The following is a 14,804-nucleotide window of genomic DNA, read 5'->3' as shown; positions in this document are numbered from 1 at the left end:
CACATGTTGGCTTTTCCCTCCTTCACAAGATCCAAGGCGGCCAATGTGGCTGTCGCTGAAGGGATGTGAATCCCGGAGCAGAAGCGGACTTTCGTTGCTGATTTTAGGGATACAAAATCAAAATTGAAAGAGGGAAAATACAGGGGAAATACGAACCTTGAAGAACGTTTCTTCAACGAGTTTCCCTCGAACACCACCAATGTGTCTTCCTCGCTATCCTCTTGGGTCTCGGGATCGTGCTGGTGGGAGCAATCTTTTGGAACGAGAGGGAGAGCTTGAGAGAGATCTTCTTGATTGAGAGAAAAATGGTTGGGCGTGGTTCTTCTTCTTCTGTTCTGTGTTTTGCAGAACTGCAAAAACAAAACAAAAGCAGTGACGTGGGGTAACTCCCCACGTCACACTAACCTCCCACTCCCCTACAATTTTGCAGGGGAGTTTAATATTATTAATATTAATAATATTAATAATATATATATATATATTTATATATTTATATAATATATAATAATTATTATAATATATAATAATTATTATAATATATATATATAATAATTATTATAATATATATATATAATAATTAATATATATAAAATTAATTAATCAAATTAATTAATATAAATAATTATTAATCCAATTAATAATTAATAAATATATATATAAATAAATAATTAACACTTAATTATTTATTATAAAATTAGAATCATATTCTAAAACATTTCTCTCGTATAACCTATAGTTTTAATGTACATCTTATGCACATTATTTTTAACCTATAGTTTTAATATGAATCTCATTCATATTAATTTTATTTGAATCTCATTCAAATAATATCTCTCATAATATATAGTTTTAATTTACAATTAACTATATATTATAATGTATCAATATACATATAATCCCTTAAGTAATTTGAACAATTCAAATTCTTCCAAAAAATTTGATCCTCGTTTTACCCGTTATGAGCTAGCAAGGGGACCTAATGGACCTACATATCCGAAGCTCCAACGATGAGAGATTAATCGGTCAAACTCATTGACCGAGTTAATCTAGATTCGTTAACTACGGGTCATTCCACTAAAGACCCGCAGTTGCACTCTTCTCACTGCAGAATGTTTTCGTGTCCATGGATATATGACCATTAATGACGAGTCAATCCTTCACGAGTGTTCGTAACTCAAGTTGGGTCAAATTACCGTTTTACCCCTGAGTTACATCTTACTCCTTAAACATCACTGCTCCTCTAATGAACAACCCGATTATGGTCCAACCAATAACCGGAAGTCCCTCTCGGCTAATGAGAGGGTGGGGCCCCTTGTTCAAGTCTCGGAGTCAGCATTTAAGGGAACACTCATCTACTCCCCTAAAGTCGGGGAGGAGTGAATTCCATCTTGTGAAGTTATGTTCCCAGCTCCCCACTCGGTCTCGTCCCCAAAATGGTAGGAATGTTGAGTCGGCTACTTGGGTCACTCTCATCCATACAGATCAAAGGACGAGCCCTCACGGGCAGGAGTCCATAACTCAGTCAGGATTGAGAATGAGTTGTCTGGTCATCCTAAGAAATGGCAATCTATTAGTTAACGGTGTTACATCTAAAGATTGCCTATTTCGCGGTCCGGTCTTATACAAACTCATTGTATAGGATACCCCCACTCGCATGTCTCCACACGAACGACCTGGATCGAGTCGTCTATAACATTTACAGAGCGGGCCGTATCCATAGTGTTGCCAGGATAAGGTACCCAACCTTATCCATATACTATAGACCCTTTAGATTATTCACGGGACATCATCCATTCATATATCAGGGGTATATCAAATATATTTGGAACGACATCCAAATCTGTCAAGAACTTTCTAACCCCGACGTTAAGAGTGAATACTGACCCCGACTCTAGTCGTGCTTCAGATATCGAAGTGACTGATTTGATCGAGGAGGAACCCTTTTCTCAGCAAGCTCGATCCTCCATGCCCCCTACAGCCCCGAGGAATTCTGCTCGACTCCAATGGACGTCTGTCCCGTCCGCCTCTCGTGGTCATCCAGAGAGCTCTTCTCAAGCTTCAATCTTTCCATTCTCTGGCCCGTATAGTGCTGATGTCGATGGGGCGGCCTACCTGGATAGGGCATTTAGCCTTTAGCAAGGGCTCGGTGAATCATCAGGCGGGTCAGATTTTGGCTTATCCAACCCTCAGCACAGTATTGGCACATGCCTCAGAGACCTCCATGCAGTAAGTACTTCGTAGCTTGAGATACTTGTCATAGTGTCTCCCCTAATGTCAGTCTTTGACCTTGGCAGGTTTTCAATCGTCTAGTGGTGTTTTCAGGTCGGGTTGCCGATGAACTTAACCACCTCCGCCACCACTATGCTTCTCGGGAAGAGTTGAATCAAGCTCTATCTTCCTTTGACCAAGCCAACAGCCTTCTGGAGAACACTCAACGTGAGTTGGAAACAGAGAAGAGAAAATCTCGAGACGAGCTGGCCAACCTACAGAGGAGGCTCGATGAAGCCAACGCTCGGCTCACTGATTCTGAATTTTTGGCTGGGGAATTCAAGAAAACTCAAGAGTACGTCGACTTGCAAAATTCTGTCATGGAGTGCGGCGTTTCCTGGTCCCTTCGCCAAGTTTCTAATACACACCCCGAGATTGATTACTCCTTCCTTCCGGAGCGTTTTAAAGCTGAACGTGATGCTCCTGTCGACATGGACGAAGATGATGATGAATAGTAGGGTTGCCTGAGAGGGTAGTGAGTTGCTTTGCCTGTGTTTAGTGCTTTTACAAATTTTATGGCGTTCGACTTTTCGTTTTAGAATTACCAATTAAGCCTTTGTTACCAACAAATATTGGCTTACGACTCTAACCTTGATGGAGTTGATTTTGCTACCTTTACTTACATAGATTTCTAACCTTTTGGCTATGGCCAATGGTTTTACACCTATCGCCGTTTGGCTTTTGACTTTACTCCATCTTTACGTTTTAACCGTGCTAGGTCAATTGACCTGCTTTTGGTTTGACCGTGTTGAGATTGTTCAATCGTTCTTTCCAATTTTGGCGATGCAGATTCGTGCCTGTAGTCTGGTTATATCTTTAAGTAGTCTTTCGATGCAGAGTCGAATGACCCGAGCCTTGGTCGGTGCCGAGTAGGGGTTTGATTCGAGCAGGGCTCGGCTTAGGCTGTCTACCTCCTCGAGTCTTCTGATTATGACATGTCGCTCTTATCTTATAGTTGTGATGCCCCCTACTCTCAAGGTAGCATATTGTCGATTTTTGCTCTTTGAGAGTATGTTTGTAGATAAGACAGGGTACTTTTATGAAGATAGAGTTGACAGGGAACCCAAATAACGGATACTTTATTGAACATACGAAATCAATAATCTAAAATTTCCAGAAAACCAAAGAAGAGAGAACAATCTCATATCCATCATACTTGATAGTTGAAGAGAAAGAGTAAAGAAAGGAAAAGAAATCAATGGCTCCCCACAGTAAAAGCCTTGTCGTTGCCCCTCATCGAAGTGTAGTAGCACTCGCGAGATACTCGCTACTTTCCTTTGATTTCACCAATTCCACTGGTTGTTGAGAATTTCATAGACTGGTGATATGTAGATGGCATCGTCCTGAGCATGTGCATTGTCGGCCTACCTAATATCGCATTATAGGAGGATGCGTACTCGACGACCAAGAAATCTACCCTTTTAGTGATGCTCTTTGGCCTACTCCCGAATATCACTAGCAATTCTATCCTTCCTTCAGGAATGACTCGCTCTCCTCGAAACCCTACAAGCGGTGCCGGGCTACTCTTAAGACCTTTGTCTCCTAGACCAATGGCTTTGTAGGCCATGAGGGAGATGATATCTGCTGAGTTGCCTCCATCTACCAAGATCCGGTGCACCTTCGCATTAGTTATTTTTAGAGTGATGACCAGTGCATCGTTGTCTGGGTGAAGGAGATGAGTCACCTCATCCTCGGAGTACTCAATTCTTGCCTATGGTTCTACTACAAATGCATGACAAACCTCATGTCGTCTGAGGGGCGTTCGAGTCTCCCGCACGCTCGTCTTCCTCTTTCTGCCTGATTCTCTCTCTACCAAGACTTCAACGAGGGGCCCCACCCTCTCATTGGCCAAGAGGGACTTCCGGTTATTGGTTGGACCATAACCGAGTTGTTCATTAGAGGAGCAGTGGTGTTTAAGGAGTAAGATGTAACTCAGGGGTAAAACGGTAATTTGATCCAACTTGAGTTACGAGCACTCGTGAAGGATTGACTCGTCATTAATAGTTGTATATCCGTGGACACGAAAACGTTCTGAAGTGAGAAGAGTGCAACTGCGGGTCTTTAGTGGAATGACCCGTAGTTAACGAATCTTGATTAACTCAGTCAATGAGTTTGACCGATTAATCTCTCATCGTTGGAACTTCTGATCTGTAGGTCTATTAGGTCCCCTTGCTAGCTCATAACGGGTAAAACGAGAATCAAATTTTTGGAAGAATTTGAATTGTTCAAATTTCTTAAGGGATTATATGTATATTGATACATTATAATATATAGTTAATAATAAATTAAAACTATATATTATGAGAGAAATTATTTGAATGAGATTCAAATAAAATTAATATGAATAAGATTCATATTAAAACTATAGGTTAAAAATAATGTGCTAAAGATGTACATTAGAACTATAGGTTATACGAGAGAAATGCTATAGAATATGATTCTATTCATGTGATAAATAATTAAGGGTTAATTATTTATTTGATATATATATATTAATTATTAATTGGATTAATAATTAACTAATATTTATTAATTAATTATTTATATATATATTAATTATTATATATATTTTAATTATTATATTATATATATATATTAATATTAACTCCCCTGCAAAATTGCAAGGGAGTGGGAGGTTTTGTGACGTGGGGAGTTACCCCACGTCATCCCTCTTCTTCTTCTTCAAGTGTGTTGGAGAAGAGATGAGGAGGTTACAGAACACAACCAAGAAGAAACTCATCAATTCTCTCTCAAAATTCTCTCAATCTCTCCCTCTCTTCTATCAAGGTGCTACCACAAGCACGATCCTGAGACCCAAGAGGATAGCGAGGAAGATCCGGTGGTGGTGTTTGAGGGGAACTCACTGAAGAAACGTTCTTCAAAGGTTTGATTTTTCCCCTGTATTTTCTTCTTTCAATTTCGATTGTATCTCGAAATCAGCAACGAAGGTCTGCTCTGCTCCGGGATTCTCATCCCTTCAGACTTCGACTCTGTCCTCCCACGAACTGGGTCACAAACTCCCTGGCTAGGTTTTTGAAACTCGAGATCGACCCTCGTTTCAGCTGTCGAAACCATACCCTGGCCGACCCACTCAAAGTCGTCGAGAATACCCAGCATCTAATCTCCTCTGATACTCCATAGATGTCCATCCATTCTCGGTAGGCATCCAGGTGATCTACTGGGTCAGTTGACCCATCAAACTACTTAACAGTTGGTAGCTTGAATTTTAGAGGGACCTTCCCCCCCATGATTTCTTCTGTAAATGGTGAATCGGCCTGATCCAGTAGTTCTTCTAGATCGAACCCTTTTTCCTTTTGACTTTGTTGTTTCTCAAACAACTCAGGTCGATCCACCGGCTTGTCTTTGTCGAGTCTACGGGCCCTGCATTCTGTCTATCATTGTTGCTTTTACTCCCATCTGGTACCGGAGACCTTTGTCTCTTTTTGTCTTTTTAATGGCCTTGGGAGTCGAAAATCCGAGTTCGTCGTTTGCTATTGCCTCCTAGCCTCAATTTTCTCCCTACACTGTTCGTTGACTCCTCAATCTCACTCTCTACCGGACCTTTTCCCTTTCGGGGGTCTTGGATGAGGGGTTCCTCGCTGGCCTCTTGTGGCTCTAGTTGTTGAAGTAATTGGGTCATGCGTTGAAGCATCGCCTCCACCTTTCTCTCTAAGGCCGCAAACTGACTTTGGAGCTGTTCCGAGGCTATTGTCGTTGGCACCTCGAGCAGTCCTTCTTGGTGCTCGGGGTTTTGTCGACTCAATCCTGTTTCGCCCTCAGGTCCTCTTATCAGGAGGTCATCCAAGTTTAACCTCCTCCTCGCGTGGCAATCATCGTCAGAACCCCACGGACTCCTCTCAGGTGTCATGTTGTTTGGCTTGTTTTTCTTTTGTCCCCACAGACGGCGCCAAATATTGATGTGAGGATTTCGACCTTCCAGTTCACCCTCTCGCTCACACCTAACTTGTTGATCAGGGAATTGGAACCTGCAAAACCGAATCAACCTAAACCGGTGTGACCTTAGTCACACGGGCTCCGATGCCTAAGTTAGCAAAGGGGAGTTGAGAAATGGTGAATTTCCAGTGTGTTACCTGCCCCCTAGGGTTAGACTGCATCGCTTACTTTATAAATTGGGGAATGGTTCCAGAACCTTCTATAGTGGAGCCCTAGCTCGTGGTGATAAGGCCCAAAAGGAAATGTCGATTAAAGGCAAACGATCTCCAGGGGTCGGGACCGAGCCCTGTTCGGTCTAGTTCGGTTCTCTGTCAGTTGCTTCCTCAATCCCTTCTGATCTGTAGTCGACTGATTTCTATGTATAACAGTATCAAAGCTTTCAATGGCAATTTCTTCTTTATTGGGGGAACACATAACCGTTTAATGATGGCTTCTAACTTTGAATCTCAGGTATAATATGTCTTTATTATTCTGTTTGAGTTTTACATACTCATATTATACTTAATGTTTGAAGAGATTTGTAAGAAAGTATTCTGAATAACAGTGTCCTGGTGGAAATTTTGGCAAGTATGATTGTTTGTTCGAAGGCCTGGTCACTCGTTTGTAGATTTTGCAGCTAATTTTTTTGAAGATTATAAATAAAAATAGTAGATAAGAATCTTAATAGAATAATAGAAATTCATTATACTTGTGTAGTCAGGTTTTAGGTTCGTCATCATTCCGGTTATCTCATTCTCTCCTCTTTCTTCTCCTATAAATACCGTCTCTAAGCTTCCTTCTTCCTCATCTAAAGCTTTGGTTTCTTCTTCTCGCTCTACCTCTACATCAAGTTAAAAAATAATTCATGAACACGAAGACAAAGGTGATAGTGTAAATCATAAGTTACCAATAGAGAGACCGTCAAAATTGAGGAAGCTCTCTCTAGATGGTTCGTCCCTCATATTCCCAAAAATAGGATCTATCACATTAACGCTTTAAACTTCAATTAGATGTCATTGAGATTGGCAAAAGAAATCTCCTCATTAGGTAAGAATTCACGACCCTAAATCTCTTAACACAAAAATTCAATTATAGAATACCGAAAGAGATTTAGGTAACTTTATATTGGTTGCATTCAAGTGGCTATCAAGCCCTTGTTTCGTAAAGGCCTAGACAATCCAGTCTACATTGCCTTGAGAGACACGAGCACTTAGATTTCTCTCCTTCCCTATTGGAAATAATGAAATCAAACCTTGAAAAAGGACCAGTATTATTTGAGTGTAGACAAGGATATTGTGTTGAACTTGAAGACCCTCATATCCTCGACTCTTACTTTAGATATTTACTCTAATGGATTACGTCTTGAAGATGGAGTCATGTCATACTCCATTATATTCAGATATTACAAATTACTTGATATAAACATATCTCCAGGAGCTCTCGAAGTATCTCCTCTAGGACAAACTATGCTGGTGGAAGTTAACCTTGAGAGATCTTCGGTTACTATTCTTAAGCTACTAGAATGGAATCAAGTCACCAAAAATCCAATTTGGAACCTAGAAGGAGTTTCTAAACCCTTCGAAAGACAACCAGATGAGGCTAGAATCGAAGAATATCTTAATGGATCGGTTGATGTTACTTCGAAGAAGAACAACCACGGTCAAAAGTCAAAGATTCATACATAGCAGCCCATTGTATCAACAAGGCTTATAAAATCAACTAACCAAAGTATTGTTCGATCTGCCTCTTTAAGATGCAAATAAGTAGATTTGACAAATCAATCTTAGATATTCATTACGAGGGGTCCGAAGGATCTCTATCCCCAAATCAAACATATATGAAAACCCGAACAAACAGGGAATTCCAAATCAATGTCAGAACTCAAGATTTCAAGATAAACTGGGAGCACCTTAGAAAGGAAATAAATTCCCCGAAAACAAGAAGGCCAAAGAAGACATATTTACTCTAGATTAAAATACTCAACAAACCCTCAAAGATAGATGGGTGATTTGTATGCTACGCTTACAAATTGACTTACCATTTTTTAGATGGGGTAAATACATGAAAGAGTATTCTACTGTTGATTGAATTGCGGACCTCAAATCTCATCTTCAGCAAAATATATTCAGGGGAGAAATATGCTCAATAGGAGTAACCATCCATTCAACTCATCCACCAGAAGAGGTCATTGAGTTCCCTCTTCCTGGAGCACCTACTAAAAAGGAAACAGACAAGATGGAATGTATTATCGGAGATTATATCAAAGATCTTTGTTCAGTATGTCTGTCATTATTCGACAGGTCAAGTTCCTTAAACAACTTGCCAAAGGAATACCATGTCTGAAGGAATCGGATCCCGCAGCGGAAGCGCGCGAACGTGTGTGCTTCGTAATTGTTTTAGAATTACAACAAAGAAAAAATATAAGCATGAGTAAAAGGAAGTTAGTGATACATACCTTTGAACACACCTCTTCAATGTAGACACCAACGCCACCACAAAGTCTTCCTTGCTATCCTCTGGAAGATAAAAACTCGATTTGTGGGAATCGTCTTATAATTGAAACGGAAATTGAGAGATTGAGAGAGCGATTTTCAAGCTAGAGTTTCCAAAACTCGTTCAACCGGCGATCGAGAGAGAATCAATGAAAGGGGATAACCTCCCTTTCTATAAGGGAGGAAGAGTGGTGGGGAAGTCACAACTTCCCCACTCACCACTTTCCTATCGGGCCAGTGAGAGAGTGGGATTGAGAGAGCTAGAGTTTCCAAAACTCGTTCAACCGGCGATCGAGAGAGAATCAATGAAAGGGGAGAACCTCCCTTTTTATAAGGGAGAAAGAGTGGTGAGGGAGTCACAACTTCCCCACTCACCACTTTCCCTATGGGCCAGTAAGAGGGTGGGATCCCCTGTTCAAGTCTCGGAGTCAGCACTTAAGAGAACACTCATCTACTTACCCTAAAGTCAGGAATGTGTGAATTCCATCTTGTGTAGTTATGTTCCCAGCTCCCCACTCGGTCTCGTCCCCAAAATGGTAGCAATATTGAGTCGGCGACTCGGACCACTCTCACCCATACAAATCAAAGGACGAGCCCTAATAGGAAGGAGTCCATAACTCACTCAGGATTGAGATCTAAAGGGATGTGAATCCCGGAGCGGAAGCGGATCTTCGTTGATGATTTTTGGGAAAACAAAATCTAAGTTCAAAGAAGAAAAACAAAGGGGAAAACCATACATTTGAAGAACTTTTCTTCAACGAATTCCCCTCGTACACCACCACCGAGTCTTCCTCGCTATCCTCTTGGGTCTCGAGACCGTGCTTGTGGGAGCACCTCGTTTGGAATGTGAGAGAGTATTGAGAGAGAGCTTGAGAGAGATTCTTTTTGGGAGTTCTGTGTTTTTGTTTTGTTCTTCTATATTTTTGCAGAACTGCAAAACGAAGAAAACAAAAACAGTACCCCACGTCACTTAACTGTCTACTCCCCTGCAATTTTGCAGGGGAGTTAATTATTAATTTATATATTAATATTATTAATTAGTAATAATTAATATATATATATAATTTATTAATTAATCATATTAATTAATAAATATAATTAATTATTAATCCAATTAATGAATATATATATATAAATCAAATAAATAATTAACACTTAATTATTTATTATAAAATTAGAATCATATTCTAAAACATTTCTCTCGCATAACCTATAGTTGTAATGTACATCTTATGCACATTATTTTTAACCTATAGTTTTAATATGAATCATATTCATATTAATTTTATTTGAATCACATTCATATAATTTCTCTCATAATATATAGTTTTAATTTAAAATTAACTATATATTATAATGTCTCAATATACATATAATTCCTTATGAAATTTGAACAGTTCAAATTCTTCCAAAAATTTGATCCTCGTTTTACCCGTTATGAGCTAGCAAGGGGACCTAATGGACTTAGAGATCAGAAGCTCCAACGATGCAAGTTAATCGGTCAAACTCATTGACCGAGTTAATCAAGATTCGTTAACTACAAGTCATTCCACTAAAGACCCGCAGTTGCACTATTCTCACTGCAGAATGTTTTCCTGTCCATGGATATACGATCATTAATGACAAGTCAATCCTTCACGAGTGCTCATAACTCAAGTTGGGTCAAATTACCGTTTTACCCCTGAGTTACATCTTACTCCTTAAATACCACTGCTCCTCTAATGAACAACTCAATTATGGTCCGACCATTAACCGAAAGTCCCTCTCGGGCCAATGAGAGGGTGGGGCCCCTTGTTCAAGTCCCGGAGTCAGCATTTAAGGAACACTCATCTACTCCCCTAAAGTCGGAGATAAGTGAATTCCATCTTGTGAAGTTATGTTCCCAGCTCCTCATTTGGTCTCATCCCCAAAATGGTAGGAATGTTGAATTAGCAACTTGGGTCACTCTCACCCATATAGATCAAAGGACGAGCCCTCACGGGCAGGAGTCCATAACTCACTCAGGATTGAGAATGAGTTACCTGGTCATCCTAAGAAACAACAATCTATTAGTTAACGGTGTTACATCTAAAGATTGGCTATTTCGTGGTCCGGTCTTATACAAACTCATTGTATAGGATACCCCCACTCGCATGTCTCCACATGAAGAAACACTTCAAAAACCACTAGTTAGTGGAAAAATCCAACTCTTGATTTTTTAAATAAAACTTTGATAAAACTAATTTTTATAAAAACAAAAATTGAAATATCAATTTTCTATTAAAACAAAAACCAAGCCAAATCAATATCTCATATTTATTGGTCTTTGACACCTAAGCTTGATTAATCACATTAATCAAATTACAACTCTTTTTCATGCTTTGAACTTATTTAAAACTAATTTAAATAAGTCATACTCTCCATAAATATTAAATGTCAATTAGATTATATATTATTTCTCATATAATATACAATATTCCCTTAAAAACCGAATTTGAACACTTCAAATTCTTGCTTCACCTAGTTCATCGATTTTATCCTTTATGAGCTAGCATGGAGACCCGTTGGACCTACAGATCATGGGCTCCAACGATTCGAGACTAATCGGTCAAACTCTTTAACTCAGTTAATCAACATTCATTAACTAACAGCACTGTCCATTATAGCCTGTAGATGCACTCCCCTCACTGTAGATATATTTGTGTCCATTCGATATAACTGTCATCGGTAAGTTGATCCTTCACAGGCCGTTCGTAACCTCAGCTAGGTAAAAAAAAACTGTTTTACCCCTGAGTTACATCTTTTCTCCTTAAGTACCACTATCCCTCTAATGAACAATTGATTTAGGATCAAATCACTAAATCCAATTCTTCTTGGGCCAGTGAGAGGATGGGGCCCCTTGTTCAAGACCTGGGATCAGCCCTTAAGGGAACAACCTCTCTACTATCCCTAAATCGGGTAGGAACGAATTTCGTCTTGTTAGTTCTATGTCCCCAACTATCTACCTAGTCTTATCCCTGAAATGGGAGGCATATTGAGCAGCGCTGATGAACTTACTCTCACCTATGCAAATCAAGGGAGAATCCTGAATAAATACGAGTTCATAGATGGCTCAGGATTTAGATCAAGTTATTTAGGTCATCGATAAACGAAATTAATCAGTGTTATCCGTAAACGGTGTGAATATGTAACAGTGATTATTTCAGGATTAGTCTTACACAATCTCATTGTGTAGAACACCCCCGCTCACATGTTTCTACACGAACAAATTAGGATCACTTCGTTTATGACACCTTACAACATTTGTAACAATCATAAAGCGGGTCGTATTCAATAGTGTCTCCAGGAAAAGGTACCCAACTTGATCCATGTACTATAGACTGTTTAGGCTATTTACTTGAACTTGATCCAGTTTATGTCTCCACATAAAGTCCAAGTACTCATTATAATAGCCAAGGTTTGTAGTTTATTGGATTTATTAAAAACAAAATAAATTCACTTTCATTTAACAACACTTGTCTGAATAACCTCACATTAATGTTCACTGTTTACAAACTACGAGTTTTAGGACAGAATACGTAATAGAATATACATTTGTTTTTACATAAATACAAATTACGAGTTTAGGGCAACACATCCAAGAAGATCAAGTTACGTGGTTATCCTATTTAAATATTAATCTATTAGCTAACAGTGTTACAGCTAAAGATTAATTATTTCGCGATCCGGTCTCATACAAACTCATTGTATAGGATACCCCCACTCGCATGTTTCCACACAAACGATCTGGATCAAGTCATTTGTACTATAGACCCATTAGGTTACTACTATAACATTATCCACCTGTATATCGAATATATACTGTATATATACACTATATATCAAATATATATGTTGTATATTAAATATATACTGTATATCTGTTAGATAATGTTCCAGTACATGACATAATCTCGGATGTTAGTTTATTGGATTTTAGTTAATACAATTCTAAGAGAAACATCAATTACAACTTTATTGAATGAATAATTGTTTTATGTTTATAAACCACGAGTTTAGGGCATAAAACCCAACAAACCCCCACTTGAACTAAACTCTAGTGGGGTTTACAAAAGCTAAAAATAACAATGGGTTGTACAATAAAGTAGAAATACAATAAACTAGGGCATACACTATACCCTGTACAAGTCTTCCACTTGCCCTAGACTATATTGTACATATCTCGTAGGCCTAGACTATCTAGATGGCCCTCGAAGACTTTAGCCGTAAGAGCCTTTGTAAATGGATCAGCAATGTTATGCTCCGAAGCGATCTTCGTGACGATCACATCCCCTCGTTGCACTATTTCTCGTATCAAGTGATACTTCCTTTCGATGTGCTTGCTTCTTTTGTGACTTCGGATTCTTTAGAATTTGCCACAGCACCACTGTTATCACAATAAAGTGTGATGAGCAAAGTCATGTTTGGAACAACTTCCAAATCAGTTGAGACCTTTCTAAACCACACCGCCTCTTTTGCTGCTTCACAAGCGACAACATATCCGGCCTCCATTGTGGAGTCTGTGATGCATCCTTGTTTGATGCTCCGCAATACTACAACTCCTCCATTAAGAGTGAACACTGATCCCGAACTGGATTTCCTAGAATCCTTATCACTTTGGAAATCAGAGTCAGTGTATCCTATAAGGATCAAAGCCTTAGCGCCATACACAATCATATAGTTCCTCGTTCTCCTAAGATACTTGAGGATTTCCTTGACGACAGCCCAGTGATCATATTCTGGATTGCATTGATACCTACTGACAATCCCTACTGCATAGCAAATGTCAGGCCTAGTACACAACATGGCATACATCAGGCTGTCCACTACTGAAGCATAGTGAATGCGTCTCATATCCTCAACTTCTTGAGGTGTCCTAGGACATTGTTCCTTAGATGGAGGGATTCCATGTCTGAACGGTAGTAAACCTTTCTTGGAATTCTACATCGAATATGTGACAAGCATTTTGTCGATATAAGTTGCTTGAGACAGGGCTAGCGTTTTGTTCTTTCTATTCCTTATGATTTGAATCCCCATAACAAATTGAGCGTGTCCTAAATCTTTCATTTGGAATTCAGTTGCTAGCCACTTCTTAATGTCAGTTAGGAAACCTACATATTCTCAATGAGTATGATATCATCCACATACAACACCATGAAAGCTACAATGTTGTTGATGATCTTCTTGTATACACAAAGCTCATCAACATTCTGGTCAAAACCATAAGACTTGATTGCAGTATCAAATCTTATATTCCAAGATCGAGATGCTTGTTTTAATCCATAAATGGATCGTTTAAGCTTACAAACCTTTTGCTCTTGATCTTGCTTAATGAACCCTTCTAGTTGAGATATATAAATACTCTCTTCTAGATTGCCACTCAGAAAAGCAATCTTGATATCCATTTGCCAAATTTCATAGTCATAAAATGTCGCAACGAATAGAGGTGATCAAACGAGACCGAAAAATTGATCCGACCGACAAAAATCGACCGAACCGACGTCGGTCGATCGAGTTTCTTCCGTGAAAAATCGACTAGTCGGTCGGTCGACTCTTCTGATGTCAAAGGAACCGACCGACCGACCGACTTATAAATAATAAAAAAAATTTAAAATTTTATACCAATATTCCACGAGAGAGAGAGCATTTCTTTGAGAAGAAATGGCAACTGAGAGAAGATTGGATGAATAAAAGAAAGGTGGTAAGAGTAAAAGAAGAAATACGAGAGAAATGAAGTGAAAAAAAAAAAGGGAAAAAAGAGAGGGATAAAGGAGGATTCTGAGGTGAAAAAAAAATGAATGGGTAATAAGTTGTGATGTGAGTTATGGGGAAGTGTAAAAATAATAATAATAATAAGTTACCACGTGAGTTATGGGGGTAATAAGGAATGGGTAATAAGTTGCCACGTGATTCACGTGAATTGTTTTTATTAATAATAACAATAATAATTTATTGTTACTATTTTCTTTTTATTTATTTTTATTATTTTTCTTTTATTTATTTGTCATTAATTATTATTACTTCATTTTTATCCATCTCTTTCCCCACCTACGTGGCCATTTAATAGCTCTTTCTTTTTACCCCAATTTCTAT

The sequence above is a fragment of the Momordica charantia genome (genome assembly GCF_013281855.1).
Source record: "Momordica charantia cultivar OHB3-1 chromosome 1 unlocalized genomic scaffold, Mcharantia_2.0 BLBB01000001.1, whole genome shotgun sequence".
Lineage (NCBI taxonomy): Eukaryota > Viridiplantae > Streptophyta > Magnoliopsida > Cucurbitales > Cucurbitaceae > Momordica > Momordica charantia.
The sequence above is the reverse complement of the archived record's forward strand: the minus strand, read 5'-3'. Positions refer to the sequence as shown.